At 44.7% G+C, this 13038-nt stretch overlaps 1 protein-coding gene and 1 long non-coding RNA gene across 5 annotated transcripts in view; one reads left to right on the top strand and one right to left on the bottom strand.

Moving 5' to 3' along the window:
* LOC144247000 (uncharacterized) overlaps positions 1-13038 on the top strand; it is a 708772-nt gene that overhangs the window by 328425 nt on the left and 367309 nt on the right. The window lies entirely within an intron of this gene.
* Positions 1-13038, bottom strand: part of LOC110469855 (contactin-4) — a 276501-nt gene that overhangs the window by 133711 nt on the left and 129752 nt on the right. The gene's annotated exons all lie outside the window — the stretch shown is intronic.

Raw genomic sequence — 13038 nt, 5'->3', positions numbered from 1 at the left:
TAACAAGAGAGATCTCTGCCTGCTTTTGTGAGCTAAAACTGGGAGAATTCTTTTAATAAAGTCAGGTTCAATGCGCTGGGAAGGTTGAGGATCTTTAGCCTCTGATCTGAAGATGCAGCTTTGAAGCAGGAAGAGATTAATTGCATAAATTTGTCTGTTCTCACACAGACTGATGGGGTGTTCTGGGGGCAGCAGGAATGGCCAATCAATGAATACTAAACTATTTAAGGCAATGATTAGAGTATTAATTATTAATTTTGGAAGGAAAATGTCTATATTGATTGACATGGTGAAGAAGTTACACTGTTTATAGTGAACTCCAGAAATGTTTTTTTTTTTTCACCCTAAAGAGTCTTGACCTGTGGAAAAATATTAATTTTCCTCCAAGTACCAAATTCTCTTGATTATAACAGCAGCTACACAAGGGATTTCTACGAATTTTACACCAATTTAAATGACATTTGAGATAAATCTTGGATTTCAGCAGCTGTTGAAACTCTTCCCTGTTCTTGTTTTCCCACTAATCATCCTCATCAATAAAGCCCTACAAATTTTCTCTTCCTTACCCTGCCCGGAGATGCTTTGCAATTATTTCCCTCTCTTCCTGCAATGAGCAGAGCAATCACTCAAAGTATTTGATACCTCATTAAAAACACAAGAGGTTGATAAGCATTTATCAACTTAACCTACTGCCAGGAGCTCCTGGGAATCACCCACGGACAGGGATCTGCTAGAGTGCACAAAGGACTAACAAAAAAACCAAACCAAAACAAAACAACATTCCCTTCTTTTCCATAAATTTTAAAAAAAAACTTCAGCTCTTGCCACAGCTGCCCTGACCCAGCTGTGGGAAATGGATTCCCTGACCCATGTGGGGAAAGTTCTGGCTGCTGTGAGGGTTTGCAAACTCATTTTGGTTTTTTTTCTACTCAGGAAATAATTCTTCTCTCAGCATTTTAAACACTGATACAAAGCATTTCAAAGTGACTAATGTAAATTAATTGCTAGCTTACAAAGATATTAAAAGTAGCAAGCTCTGTTCTTCCATCAAGTTTTGACACAATCACTGGTTCTCAATTCCAGTCAAAAACACAATTTATGCTAAAAATATAGAATTGTAGAATGGTTTGGGTTGGAAGGGACCTTGAATCCCACCCAGTGCCACCCCTGCCATGGCAGGGACACCTCCCACTGTCCCAGGTGCTCCAGCCCCAGTGTCCAGCCTGGCCTTGGGCACTGCCAGGATCCAGGGGCAGCCCCAGCTGCTCTGGGCAATAAATATATTTTAACTCCAGTGAAAAAGCTGAAATTTTTTGTTATTCAGTTATTCAGCAGCTGCTCCAGAGAAGCAGCAGACACCAGAGGTGTGCATGCCTCAAAGCAAAGTTTCCACTCCCTGATGTCTGCACAGGGCAATGCAGGACAGAAAGTTCCCCCCAAAGAGAAATGATGCCTGTCTTGGCATAAACAGCTCTGAAAAGCAAATTAGATGATTACCACTCAATATTTTTCTAAGGTTAAATGATGGTGGCTCTCAAGCCACGGCCGCAATTCTATTTCTCGTGATAGTTCCCTATTTCACATGTGAATGAGTCCAATTCTCCAAATGTTTCCCTGTAAATATTTCTGCTGTTCACATCAGCAGGGCCTTTGTTCAGAGCTCTGCAAGAACTATTCAAACACATCGACTTTTTATGGCAACAGCTTTAGGAAAAGCAACATTTGTGCACGAGCAAAAGGTGCATAATTGAAAAGATCCTTCCCAACCCTAAATGTTTCCTGACTACAAAATCCCAGGGGACTTTGTGCTGCTGCTGCTGAAGGCCTGAAAACTCACAAAGTTTAATATTTCATTTCCAGAAGGAAGCAGAGGCAGTTTCAGCAGAACACAGGTTATTTTTTCGAGATGAAAATGAGATTGCTGAGCTTCAGTCTGGAAGCGCAGCCCATTAGAAACCCCAGTGCCACCACACGTGTGCAGATGTCTTTTTAACTTCACTTCTGGCAATGCAGCCATTGCAAATTCTTTTGAAAGGTACCTTTGCTCCTAATTGGATTCTGCCAAAGAAACTTGACTCCAAGAGCTCTGACTGCAGGTAGGTAGGAGGGGGGAAAAAAAAGCGTGGAGTAGAAATATTTGTGGTGAATTTTTCTGCATTTGTGGGCATGGATGTGTGAGTAATTTTGCTTGGGTGTTTCATGATTAGAACTTCTGTAAGAGCAAAATAGAAATTAAAATCCTGAGGCTGATATATCTATGGGTGCATTCAGAATGTGAAAAATACTTTTTAAGATAAATTTGCACCACGTGACCTCTCAGTTTTGTGAATATTCTGAAGGAAAACCTGCAGAACACACCTGAGGTTGATGCCTTAGGATTTCAGCTTTGATATTTTCCATCTGTTTGTACTCCTGCAGTTCTTCAGTGTGTAACTCCAAACTCCACACACAGTGTGAGCTGCTGCTTCCCCATTTGGGGCAGACACAACAATTCCTCTCCAGGCCTGGCAGTCAAGGACCCCTCACTGCCTCAGGCCAGAGAGATGGGAACAAAAGTGATTTGGGGGAGCAAACCTGGGGTCAGTGACTTCATTACCTGCAGCTGGAATTGGCAGATTCACCCCCAATATGCAAATGGACCGAACTTATAAAAATGTGAAAACCCATGACCCATCATCCATTTTTGGGTATAGCCCCTGGGGGAGTTTAAACTTCCCTAAATGTACCTGAACGCCCTTCAATAAATAGAACAGCTTTTTATTCCCTTAATTTTGTTTGACCTCTGTTTTTAGATAATCCCAAAAAGGCATCAAGACCATTGTGAAAAATGCATATTTTATGATTGGCTTTTTGCAAATATTACAATGAATATTATATGTGTAATGTTAGAAAGTTATGCTGTATTAATTCTCTTACATAGTGTGTTAAATGCAGTTTTAGGTTCCAACATAATGTTAAAATAGAGACTATGGATGTGGTGGAAGTTTTTTTTTTTTTTTTTTGGAATGAGATACTCGCTTCGAGGAGCACCTAAATCTTCCAAAGGAGAGGAATTTATGGATTCTTATCAGAATAAACTGATTTCTTCAGGCCTTGCTCAGACTCAAAGACCCCATGGGGATTAAAGGAAACAGTTGACATACAACAGAGAGAGTTTCTTGTTTTAAATAGAATGTATGCATAACTATGAAGGATATATGAATATGCAACAAGTGTGTTGGTTTAAGGGTGATTCCTTTGTTCACCAGGGATGCTTTTCATGACTCAGTGTCTGAGAGCATCTGGATGTCCATAATTTTTTGCTTTTTCTTGTCTTGTAATTATCCAAACTCTAAACTTTATTCCTCTAATTGTATTAACCATTTGATTATTATTAAACATTTAACATTTTTAAAAACCAAGTGATTGGCGTTTTCCACAACCCCTGAAGAGCAGCAGCAGCAGCAGCAAGGAGCATCCTTAGCACTCAGCTCCCATTTTGCTGCTGCCCACTGGTGTGCTGCAGCCCTGCTCAGCCCCCAAATAAATCACTGCTAATGAAGCGTGCTGCACACACAGAACCAACAGGCATCTTTTAATCACCTCGGCCGAGGAGGAGCTGGGGGAGAGCACAAAGCACTGGGCACTAATGGGGCACTTGTGAGGCTGGAGGTGATGCTGGAGGTGAGGGCAGGAGCAGGAATTCACGGCTTCCCTCCAGCTGACATTCATCCATGCTGCCAAAACCTCCTTGGCAGCACCCAGCTTTTGAAACAGGGGTGGAGAATCATAAAAATAATCTTCAGGCTTGGCTGCAGAAGGGAGAGCAGCTTTCTAACCCAGATCCGGGCCTGCGCCAGGAGAGGCCCAGGCTCTCTCCAGCACCTGCCATCAGTGACCCTCAAACTGAGCAGCCAAAAATAGAAATTGCCTGAAAGAAGTGTCCCCAGAATTGCAAACTTCACAGCAATACTTCTTTGATGCATACACATTGATTTTTTTTTTTTTCAGCACTCAAAAAAAAAAAATTCTTGGTTTTTTGGTTTTTGCTGTGGGAGTTCTGGTTTTGGGTGTTTTTTTGTGTTTATTTTTGTGGTTTGTTTTTTTTTTTTCTTTGGTGGGTGTAAGTTCTTAGATAAACAATAACTTTCTCTTTTGTGTAAGGAAAAAAACCAAAAAAACCAAAGGGGATTTTGAAAAGAAAGGTGGGAGAGATGAAGGGCAGCTCCCCCTGAGCTCTCCTCACTCTCACAGCACATCTGTCAGATCCTGGTCTAGCTCAGATCTGAGATGATCCCTCCTGGAGTTGTGCCTGCACACAATTCCCACACTGTGGGATAGGTACAGGCACACTGTGCCTGATAAAACAGCAGCACACCTGCAGCAGGTGCCTGGATAAATGGGAATCACAGAATATCCCAAGCTGGAAGGGACCCACAAGGATCACCAAGGCCCCAGTAATCCCACTCTGTCCCCAAGAGTGTTTTCCAAATGGTAAAATCCATTCTGGGCTTCCCCTGCCATTCTGAATTCCAGGCAAAATCCAGTCTGGTTGCCCCAAAAATTAATTGTCTGAGAAAACAAAGTGAGATTTTACACTGTGCTCCCCTCTGGGCTCTCATTCCCATTCCCTGGATAAAGATCTCATTTCCCCAGAGCAGGGAAGTTCCAGCAGCTCCACAGACAGAATTTCCCAGCTCAGCCCAGCCATTTGTACTTGTCAGGCCTTTGGTGAGCTGTGCCCCAGCCACGTCCTGGCTGCCACACAGCTGCATCCATCCCACCCAACAGACGGAATTCCAGCAGCACGAGCAAGGATTCCTGATGGAATCATTCAGGAAGCGCCACTGCCACCAATCACAGCCTCTGCAGTTTAAATTCTGTTTGTTCCATGAGGGTTTTTTGGGTGTAAGTGCTGCCTGATTCATGCTCACCCCACATATTCCCAATAACCCAGCTGTGGGGCAGCTCTGCCAGCAGTGGGGCACACAGGGAGAGGCTTCTCTGCTGCTGGAATTACAGATGGAAATCCCTCTCAGCAACACCTTCCCTTGCTGACTCGCTCTGGAAGCAACATTCCCAGTTTATCTTTATGCAGAACCTAAAACCACAGTTTAAAACCTGATTTAGAGGGACTGGATTATACCTTTAACATCCAGTGTCACCTGCACACCTGGATCACTACTGAAAGCTCCTTGGAAGCAGCAATCCACCCTAAATACTGATATTTCCAGCTGAGCCACAAGTTCCTTGAATCACAGTTTTCCACACGAAAAAAAATAGTAATTAAATGTTTTTAATCACCAGCCACTAACTGCACCATCACACCCCTCACTCTGTGTCTCTCACCCTCAGGAAACTCAGAATTGCCCTGGAAAACCTGGATAATGCAAGGATAAATCATCATGCAAGGAGAGAGGGTGGCTGGACACAAGTCTAAATTAAGGCTGTGGGTGTTAATTAGGGCTCACTGTTTATTGTTCAACCTTTTCCATCAAGGGATGAATTGGGAGATGCTCACCTGAGGCAGCAGCTCTCAGAGAGCATCCACACACAAACAGCCACAAATTCTGAGGAGCTTCATTCCAAGAAGGAGCAACATTATCATAATAAAAAACTACAAGCAGTGGTACTTCCTAGCCTGGCCTTTTCCACAAATTAGAATTTATCCTCTTTTAGAGAGACTTTTACTAAAGAGTGTCTGGATCAGTTACCTTAAAACTCACCAATTTAAAGCCAATTTCCACCTTCACACCAAGTGACATTTTCAGTGCAGTGTTTTGGGAGATTAAAACGAGGAGCTATTTATAGCCAAGCAATAAATAATAAACCTCAAAAGAAACCAGCTTTGGGGAGAGTAACACAAATCAAAACAGCAAAAAATATTTGAGTTGGTATTTCCTACGTCCACTTCTTCTCTCCTAACCACATCATCACCAGTCCACCATCAGCAGAAGATAATTATATGTCAAATTTTGCTTTTTTTCTGCCAGCAGAGAGCTGTGAACCAGAGCTCAGCCAGCCCAGCCCCTCCTGGTCTCCAAGCAGCCTCTGAGAGCACAGCCACACTGGCAATCCCCTGAATGCAAAAAGAAGTTGTCAGACTGGAATATCAAACTCCAGCTGACTTTTGAGCAGACATTTCCTGCAGAAATAAGGGTTAATTCAGCTCTGTCTCACTTGGAGAGAATGCTGCACCACGAGCTCCCAGGACTCTGCCAAGGGAGCTCCTGTTATCCCTAAATGACTGCTTTCAGATAAGGAATCAAGTCAAATCTCCAAACAAATTTAGATAAGCAACATTCAATGCTATCATTCCCTTTTGGATAAGTCCAGTTCCCAAAATCCACATTATCAGACAGCAGCATCTTGTCCAGGAGACAAAAAAAATATGATGTGAAAATATTGAAGATATTTCCATATCATCTCCAAAATCAGCATCTTAATGACATTTTACCTTTCACTTCTGGAGTTTACAGAATAATCCCTCTGATTTCAAAGACAAAAGGAGAGTTTTCTCCACAGGAGCTCTTCAGGGAGTTCCCAGTCCAGAGGACACACACACACTTACACTGAAGAATGCTTTGCCTTCCTTCAGAGGTACAAATTAGAGCTTTCTTAAGAGCATAAAATGGAACTTGGAGAAGAAAAACAACAAGCGAGTTTATTAACTTTGAAAAGCTGGTGAGAAGGCAGCTCTCTGTGTATTCCTGGGAACAGAGGCTATCAAAACAACAATTCCCTCATCACCTATTACTGGCAGAAGGCTTCCAACCCAGATAATTGAGATGCTTGGACCTCAAATGTTTTTAACTGCTTTGTTAAATCCAAAAATCATCTAGGGAGGGGAAAAAATGACCCTCACCAATCATTTTGATATCCCTGTTATGTGATTATTTAGTGTTTTGTTTCCCCTTCAAAGATTGCCTGGAACTGAGGGAGCTGGGGAGGCTGAGTGAGGAGAGGAGCAGGGAATCTCGGAATCATCAATACCACAGATTCCGACACACAGGTTGCCCAGGAAAAGCTCAGACCACTCCCAGCCACACCTCCCACCTGCCTGCCATCCTCTTTACAATTAAATCCCTTTTTTTGTGCGTGCTGGAAGGTCCCTGCCTCCAGCCCTGCTGCTCTCAGCAGCTCTCCTGCCCACAGCCTGCTCTGGGTTCTCATCTCTCTCCACTTCCACGCGGAGCTGGAGCAGCTCACGGTGCAAAGCCCATCAGCTCAGCTGCTGCTGTGAAACTGCAGAACCCACCCAGGGAGACAGCACAGCCAAACACAGAATGTTCAGGCTCCGAGCCTGCTTTTCCTCCCATTATCTGTGGATTATTTCCAGCAGTGAGGCCAGGATCACTCCTGGGATTTCAAGTGAAGGCGCAGCGCCGCTCTCGAGCATCCTCTGGGGTTTTTCTGACTGCACAAATGGTGAGGTCACTGTTTCCTAGCAAATCTAAACTAAAGACACAGCTGAGTCAAGATCCAGTTGGTGATATTTTGCTGTGAAATAGTCTGGGTTTGCACTTAAATGTGTTATTTTGATTAAATATCCTCACAAAAACTGATAGGGAATCAATTCTGTGGAGGTCTAGCCTTGACCATGGCCCTCCAGAACAGATTCGTTTAGCCCTGACATCAGTTCACTGAGCTGCTCAAGTCTTCAGTGTGGCCTGAACACAAAGCTTTCCCTCCCACTGGGAGAGCAAATCCTCCAAAATGAAGCCAAGCAGCCAACAGATGCCAGTGGAGGCATCTGCTCCCTCGAGTGCAGCTCAGACAGAGCAGCAGATTTTTTGGTGTTTGGTGTGGAAAGAGAAGCAGCTCTGCTGCTCAGGCAGTGATGTGCTTTGGGTTATTCTGGGTTGGCATTCAGGGCATAAATAGGCTCCAGCAGAGCACAACCTGGTGTCTGAGCACACAGCACCTTTGTCAGCAGCTCCACACCCTCAGAACTGCAGCTGGAGGCTGCCACGGGCACAGCAGTGGCAGATTTTGGCCACCAAGAGCCACCTGCCCATGGCCACGGGGGCTTTGCACCTGGGAGCTCCTTGGAGATGCTGGGCCAACAAATCTGTGTGAGAAATGGTTTGAAACCTGTGGCTGGAGCCTCTGAGATGGGAGCAGGGCAGGAGCTCCTGGCTGTCCCAGGGGAGGTGACCCTTCCCCTGCCATGACCTGTGACTGACAGCACAACAAAGTGACTCTGGTGCCACCTCCCTGTAATCCCTGCTGCTGTTTGGAACACACAACACAATCCTCCTGCTCTGATTTAATTGCTAAACATAAAAGGAAATCAAACTTGGGGATGAAAACAAAGAAATTGCTCTGGGTGTAATTGATGGGAGCGGTTCTCCAGCAGAGCACCATAAACTGCCTGTTTACAACCCCTGTTAGAGGAAAACTGGCATTTCCCCACACTGACTATGCAGATTACATGAAATTACTGCCTCTTCCTGCCTCTGCCATCTTTTATAGAAGGAGTGTATTTTTTTAAAGACATCCTTGCAACTAAGCGTAGGAAAAATAAATAAATAAAGCTCCTGTGAGCTCCTTCATTGCCAGGGGCTCTCCAGCTGGAATGTGCTGAGCAGCTGGCAGAGGTAGCCAAGGAAGGGGTGCTGCACACAGCTTTGTTTTCAATCTGGAATATCAATTATTGAAGGAATCAAGCCCCTGGCCAGACAAAACAAGGATCATCTCCACAGCAGATAATGAGCCCAGCTCCACGGCATCTCAGGGATGGCTGCACCAGGATTTATTGAGAGATCACATGAAGCCCTTGGTTTGCTTATGATAGACAGCAGATGAAAGGAAACAAGGCTTGCAAACATTGATTTGTGTGTAACGGCTTCAAAAGGTGTGAACAGAAAGGTTTTCTGCTGTTAGCCCTGGCTGAGGGCTCTGCCTGTCCCTCCACCCTGTGAGCAGCAGAGCCTGGCATGGGGTGGGATGAGCAGAGCCTGCTCCTGCTGCCTCTGCCAGCCCAGGAGCTGCCAACAGCTCCTCAAAAGGCACAGGAGGAGAGGAGAGGAGCCAGGAGTGTCCTGAGTTTGGTCTGGATGTGCACCAGCACCAAAGCCACCTGTGGATTTTAAAGTCCTTCCCTGCTTAAAGCCCTGATTCAGCAGCAGATTCTTCTCCCACCTTGCATGGGTTGAGTCTGGATGGATAAAGAGGGGAGTTCACATTAAATTCAGCCAGTTCTCCAAAGCTGAGCAGGAATTCTTGGCTCCAGGGTGGGGAGGACCTGGCACAGGGTGCCCAGAGAGGCTTTGGATGCTCCATCCTTGGAAGTGCCCAAGGCCAAATTGGGCTTGGAGCAACCAAGTCAAGAGAAGCTGAAAGGAGCTGAGCTTTAAGGTCCCTTCCAACCCAAACCATTCTTGATTTTGGGAATTCATCCCCATCCAGGCTGCAGAGAGGCACAGCTTCCAGCCATCAAAGCCACACGTCCCAGAGCTGGGTCAAACCAGCCAGTTCAACCCCATTTTAATACCCCTAAAAATGCTAATTGCCAACATTTCAACCCCTATCTGCATCTTAACTTTAGATGCCAACTTATTTCCGGCCATGTTGGTATTTTCCACTTTTCCTTCTGCATAGATGGAGCTGTCAGCTCAAGTTTAATACATCAAATATTTGGCAAAATTTCTTCGTGATGTATGGGTGATTCTGGGACAATTTCTTTCTTTCTTTCTTTTTTTTTTAATTGTAACATCTTGTATTGAAGATAAAATAAGAGTTTGCCACCCTACAGCTGCCAGGAGACTCCAAAGGCACCAGGGGGTGGAGTGAGATTCCAGCTGGGAACAAGGGGAACAGCCCCACACCCAGTCACAGTCATCCCCTGCCATGGAATTACAGGGAATTTTTGGCTGGCTAGGTAAGAATTTACTGCATGCAGTAAAACTTCGATTGTACAATTGAAGTTACAGCAGTAGTGTGTTAATTTATGTCCTGTTCACACAGTTAAAGCAATGACTAGGAGCTAAACCAGAGAGCAGAAATCACCCAATTTATGGCCCCTATTAATTCCAAGGGGCTTTGGATTAGACCATACTGGAAATAATAGAAATATCACCAGATGGACAAAAAATCCCCCAACTTATCAATATCCGCATCATCTAATTTATCAGTTAAATCAATACTAGGGTTAGAATACCCATTGAAAAAGAACTACACACGTGATAAACCTTGGCCAACATTTAACCAGAAGCCCTTTTAAAATTTCATTTTAATTAAAGCACAATGATTACATTCCCCTGTATTTTATGACTGCCACTTTATCAAGGGGAACTCCATAAAATACCCAAAGTAAGCAGGAAGTTATAGATAAAAAAGGAAAAACAAGTCTTTCATTGAGAGAATTATTTCTTCCTCTTAATTATCTTTTTAAATCACTGCACAAGAGAGAACCTCCCAGTAAAGGCACAGCAGGCAGTGAAAACTGAATTGTTTTGAGTTGGGAGACATAAAAATGTTTAATTTCAGCCTACAAAGTTGCTGGGTTTTAAATGTCCCTCAGTTTATCTGTCTGTTCCTTCTGCCTGCTCCCTTCTGCACAAGTTCTCAAGCCCAGCAGCCCTCAGACTCGGAGGTTGTAAAGATATTAAACTTTATACAAAGATCAATTACTTTTAGAAAGCTCAGTCTGCCTTTAAACCCAGATGTGAAACGATTCCATTTTATTCTGATGAGGACGTGACCAGTGGCTGTTCCCACATTTTCCTTCAGAGAAATGTTCCTCCAGCTAAGCAGGAAGTTCAGAGGCACCGTTAAAAAATCCACATGGGGGTTAATTTGAATGCAGTTAAAAATTCAGGCAATTTCCACGAATCCTGACCTACATTTGAAAATTATTGCAAAAACTCCATCAGGAAGATTGCCTCCTGCCTGGAGCAGCTGGCTGGGGTCTGGGCTGAGGTGGTGGCTCAGGAGCACGGGGGGCTGCTGTGACAGTCACTGCTCGTGCCAGGCCTGGGGGAACTGGCACATCTCTGATGCTGGGAATCACCTCGGAATGATGGAGCTGGAAAAGACCTTAGAGCTCATCCAGTGCCACCCCAGCCATGGGCAAGGACACCTTCCACTGTCCCAGGCTGCTCCAGCCTGGCCTTGGGCACTGCCAGGGATCCAGGGCAGCCCCAGCTGCTCTGTGCCACAGCCTGCCCACCCTTGCAATAAATACCTTTTTCCTAAATACTCCATCTAAACTCTCCTTAAGTTTAAAGCCATTTCCTGTGTCCTGTCCCTCCATCCCTTGTCCCCAGTCCCTCTCCAGCTCTCCTGGAGCCCCTTTAGGCCCTGGAAGGTCTCAGAGGTCTCCCTGGAGCTTCTCCTCTCCACCCCCAGCTCCCCCAGCCTGGCTCCAGCCCTTGGAGCACCTCCGTGGTCTCTCCTGGACTCTCTCAAGCACCTCTTGATATTTTGGGGCTGCAGAGCTGGAGATGCCTCCAATGCTCAGCCCAGACGTGACCCCAAACACACCTTTCAAACAGAAAGGAACTGAATACAACCATCCTGAGAGTCTGCCTCGATGCATTTCCCAAAAAATGTTCATTTCCAGAGCACGGCCCGGAGCAGCCCACTCAAACCTGTCACAACGCTCAGCTATAATCACCAGCCTCAGCCTGGGGACAGATCCAAGTAATTTGCTATAAAGGGGTAGGAAATACAAGTTTTTGGTTGTAGTGCCAGAGGAAAAAGGCTTCAAAGATGTTTCCTGACGTGCTGGCTGCTGCTCGGAGAGTGATGCTGCACAGCAGCTTGCAATGAAAAGCGACAGTGCCGGTGCTTACACAACTCCACACGTGTAACACCCGGGCAGTGCCTGGCAAAAACCAGCATTTAAGGCAGTAACAGGCTCAAAGGAAACTCTAATAGCAAGCACAGAGATCCCTCTGGAGATTTCTTGTGGGAAAATTACACTAAACCCCAGTATTGACATAAGGTTAAAAGATATTCTAAATCAATTGACATTTAAGGCTGCAACAGTGTTAGCATGTCTGGAAAATGCAAAAACCTTGTTAACCCCCTTGTATCGGTCTTTAACTTGAAAATGCTGCCTCTATTTGATACTGGGAAGGAGATTTTCAGTATAATCAGGAGTTTTTAACCTACTAAGAACCAGCCATACAGTGCATTTTCATATTAAACAGTACAGGCTGCAATCCCAACTCTCATAAACCAGCTGGGGATTACTCCCTGGCCTCCTTGCCTCTCTTGCTCATCCACAGGAAGCTGGAAGGTGTCAAATGAGAAATAACTTTTACAGTTATTATATAATATTATATTATATATAATATTCCTGATTTCTCCAGCTGTTTTCCTCTGAGGCTGCAGCACATCCCTGCATTAGGAGCTGCTCCCTGTGGTGTTCAGCCCTCCCAGCTCTGCAGAGGGTTTAAAAAAAAAAAATAATTGTTTCCTGTTCCTTCCATCCGGGATGTGGTCACCAAGCTGTCTCTGCTGCTTCCACCCCACTAAACCCCATTATGGTTTAATGCTCCTCCACCCTCCCTCTCCTGGGAGCAGATGGTGAGCACACACACACACATACACAGAGACACACAACTTCATCACATCTCCTCAAATCCATAATTTATGGGCAAGGAGGTTCATCAGCCACCTAACCTCATTAGCTTCTCATGCCCCACTTGCAAGACTTCAGAGATCCTTCCAGAATTATTTATGAAATCCCTGAGAGGTGAAGAAAGTTCTAAACAAGTTGTATTTTAAATTGGTGCCCAGGAACTGAACCTGAAACCAGCTTGTGCCAAACCCCAGCACTGTGTGCAGCCCTTTGCTCTTTAATAGATTAATTTTTTCAAAGCTCAGCTTTGGAAAAACTGTCAAATAATCCTTTTATACACCTTCAGGAAGACTGGACAAATTAACTTCACAGTTGAAGGGCTATAGCAAATAAACTCAGCATCCCAGAGCATCATAACAATTAGCATGTAACACATAACAGGCATCAGAGCAATTCACTGAGCCACATCCCCTGGCTTTTTAGCTAAAAATAGAAGCTTCCTGCCCAAATCAGTGCACCTGTCACGT

The sequence above is a fragment of the Lonchura striata genome, chromosome 12, assembly GCF_046129695.1.
Source record: "Lonchura striata isolate bLonStr1 chromosome 12, bLonStr1.mat, whole genome shotgun sequence".
Taxonomy (NCBI): Eukaryota; Metazoa; Chordata; class Aves; order Passeriformes; family Estrildidae; genus Lonchura; species Lonchura striata.
Note: the sequence above shows the minus strand (reverse complement) of the source record. Positions and strands in the feature narration are given on the sequence as shown.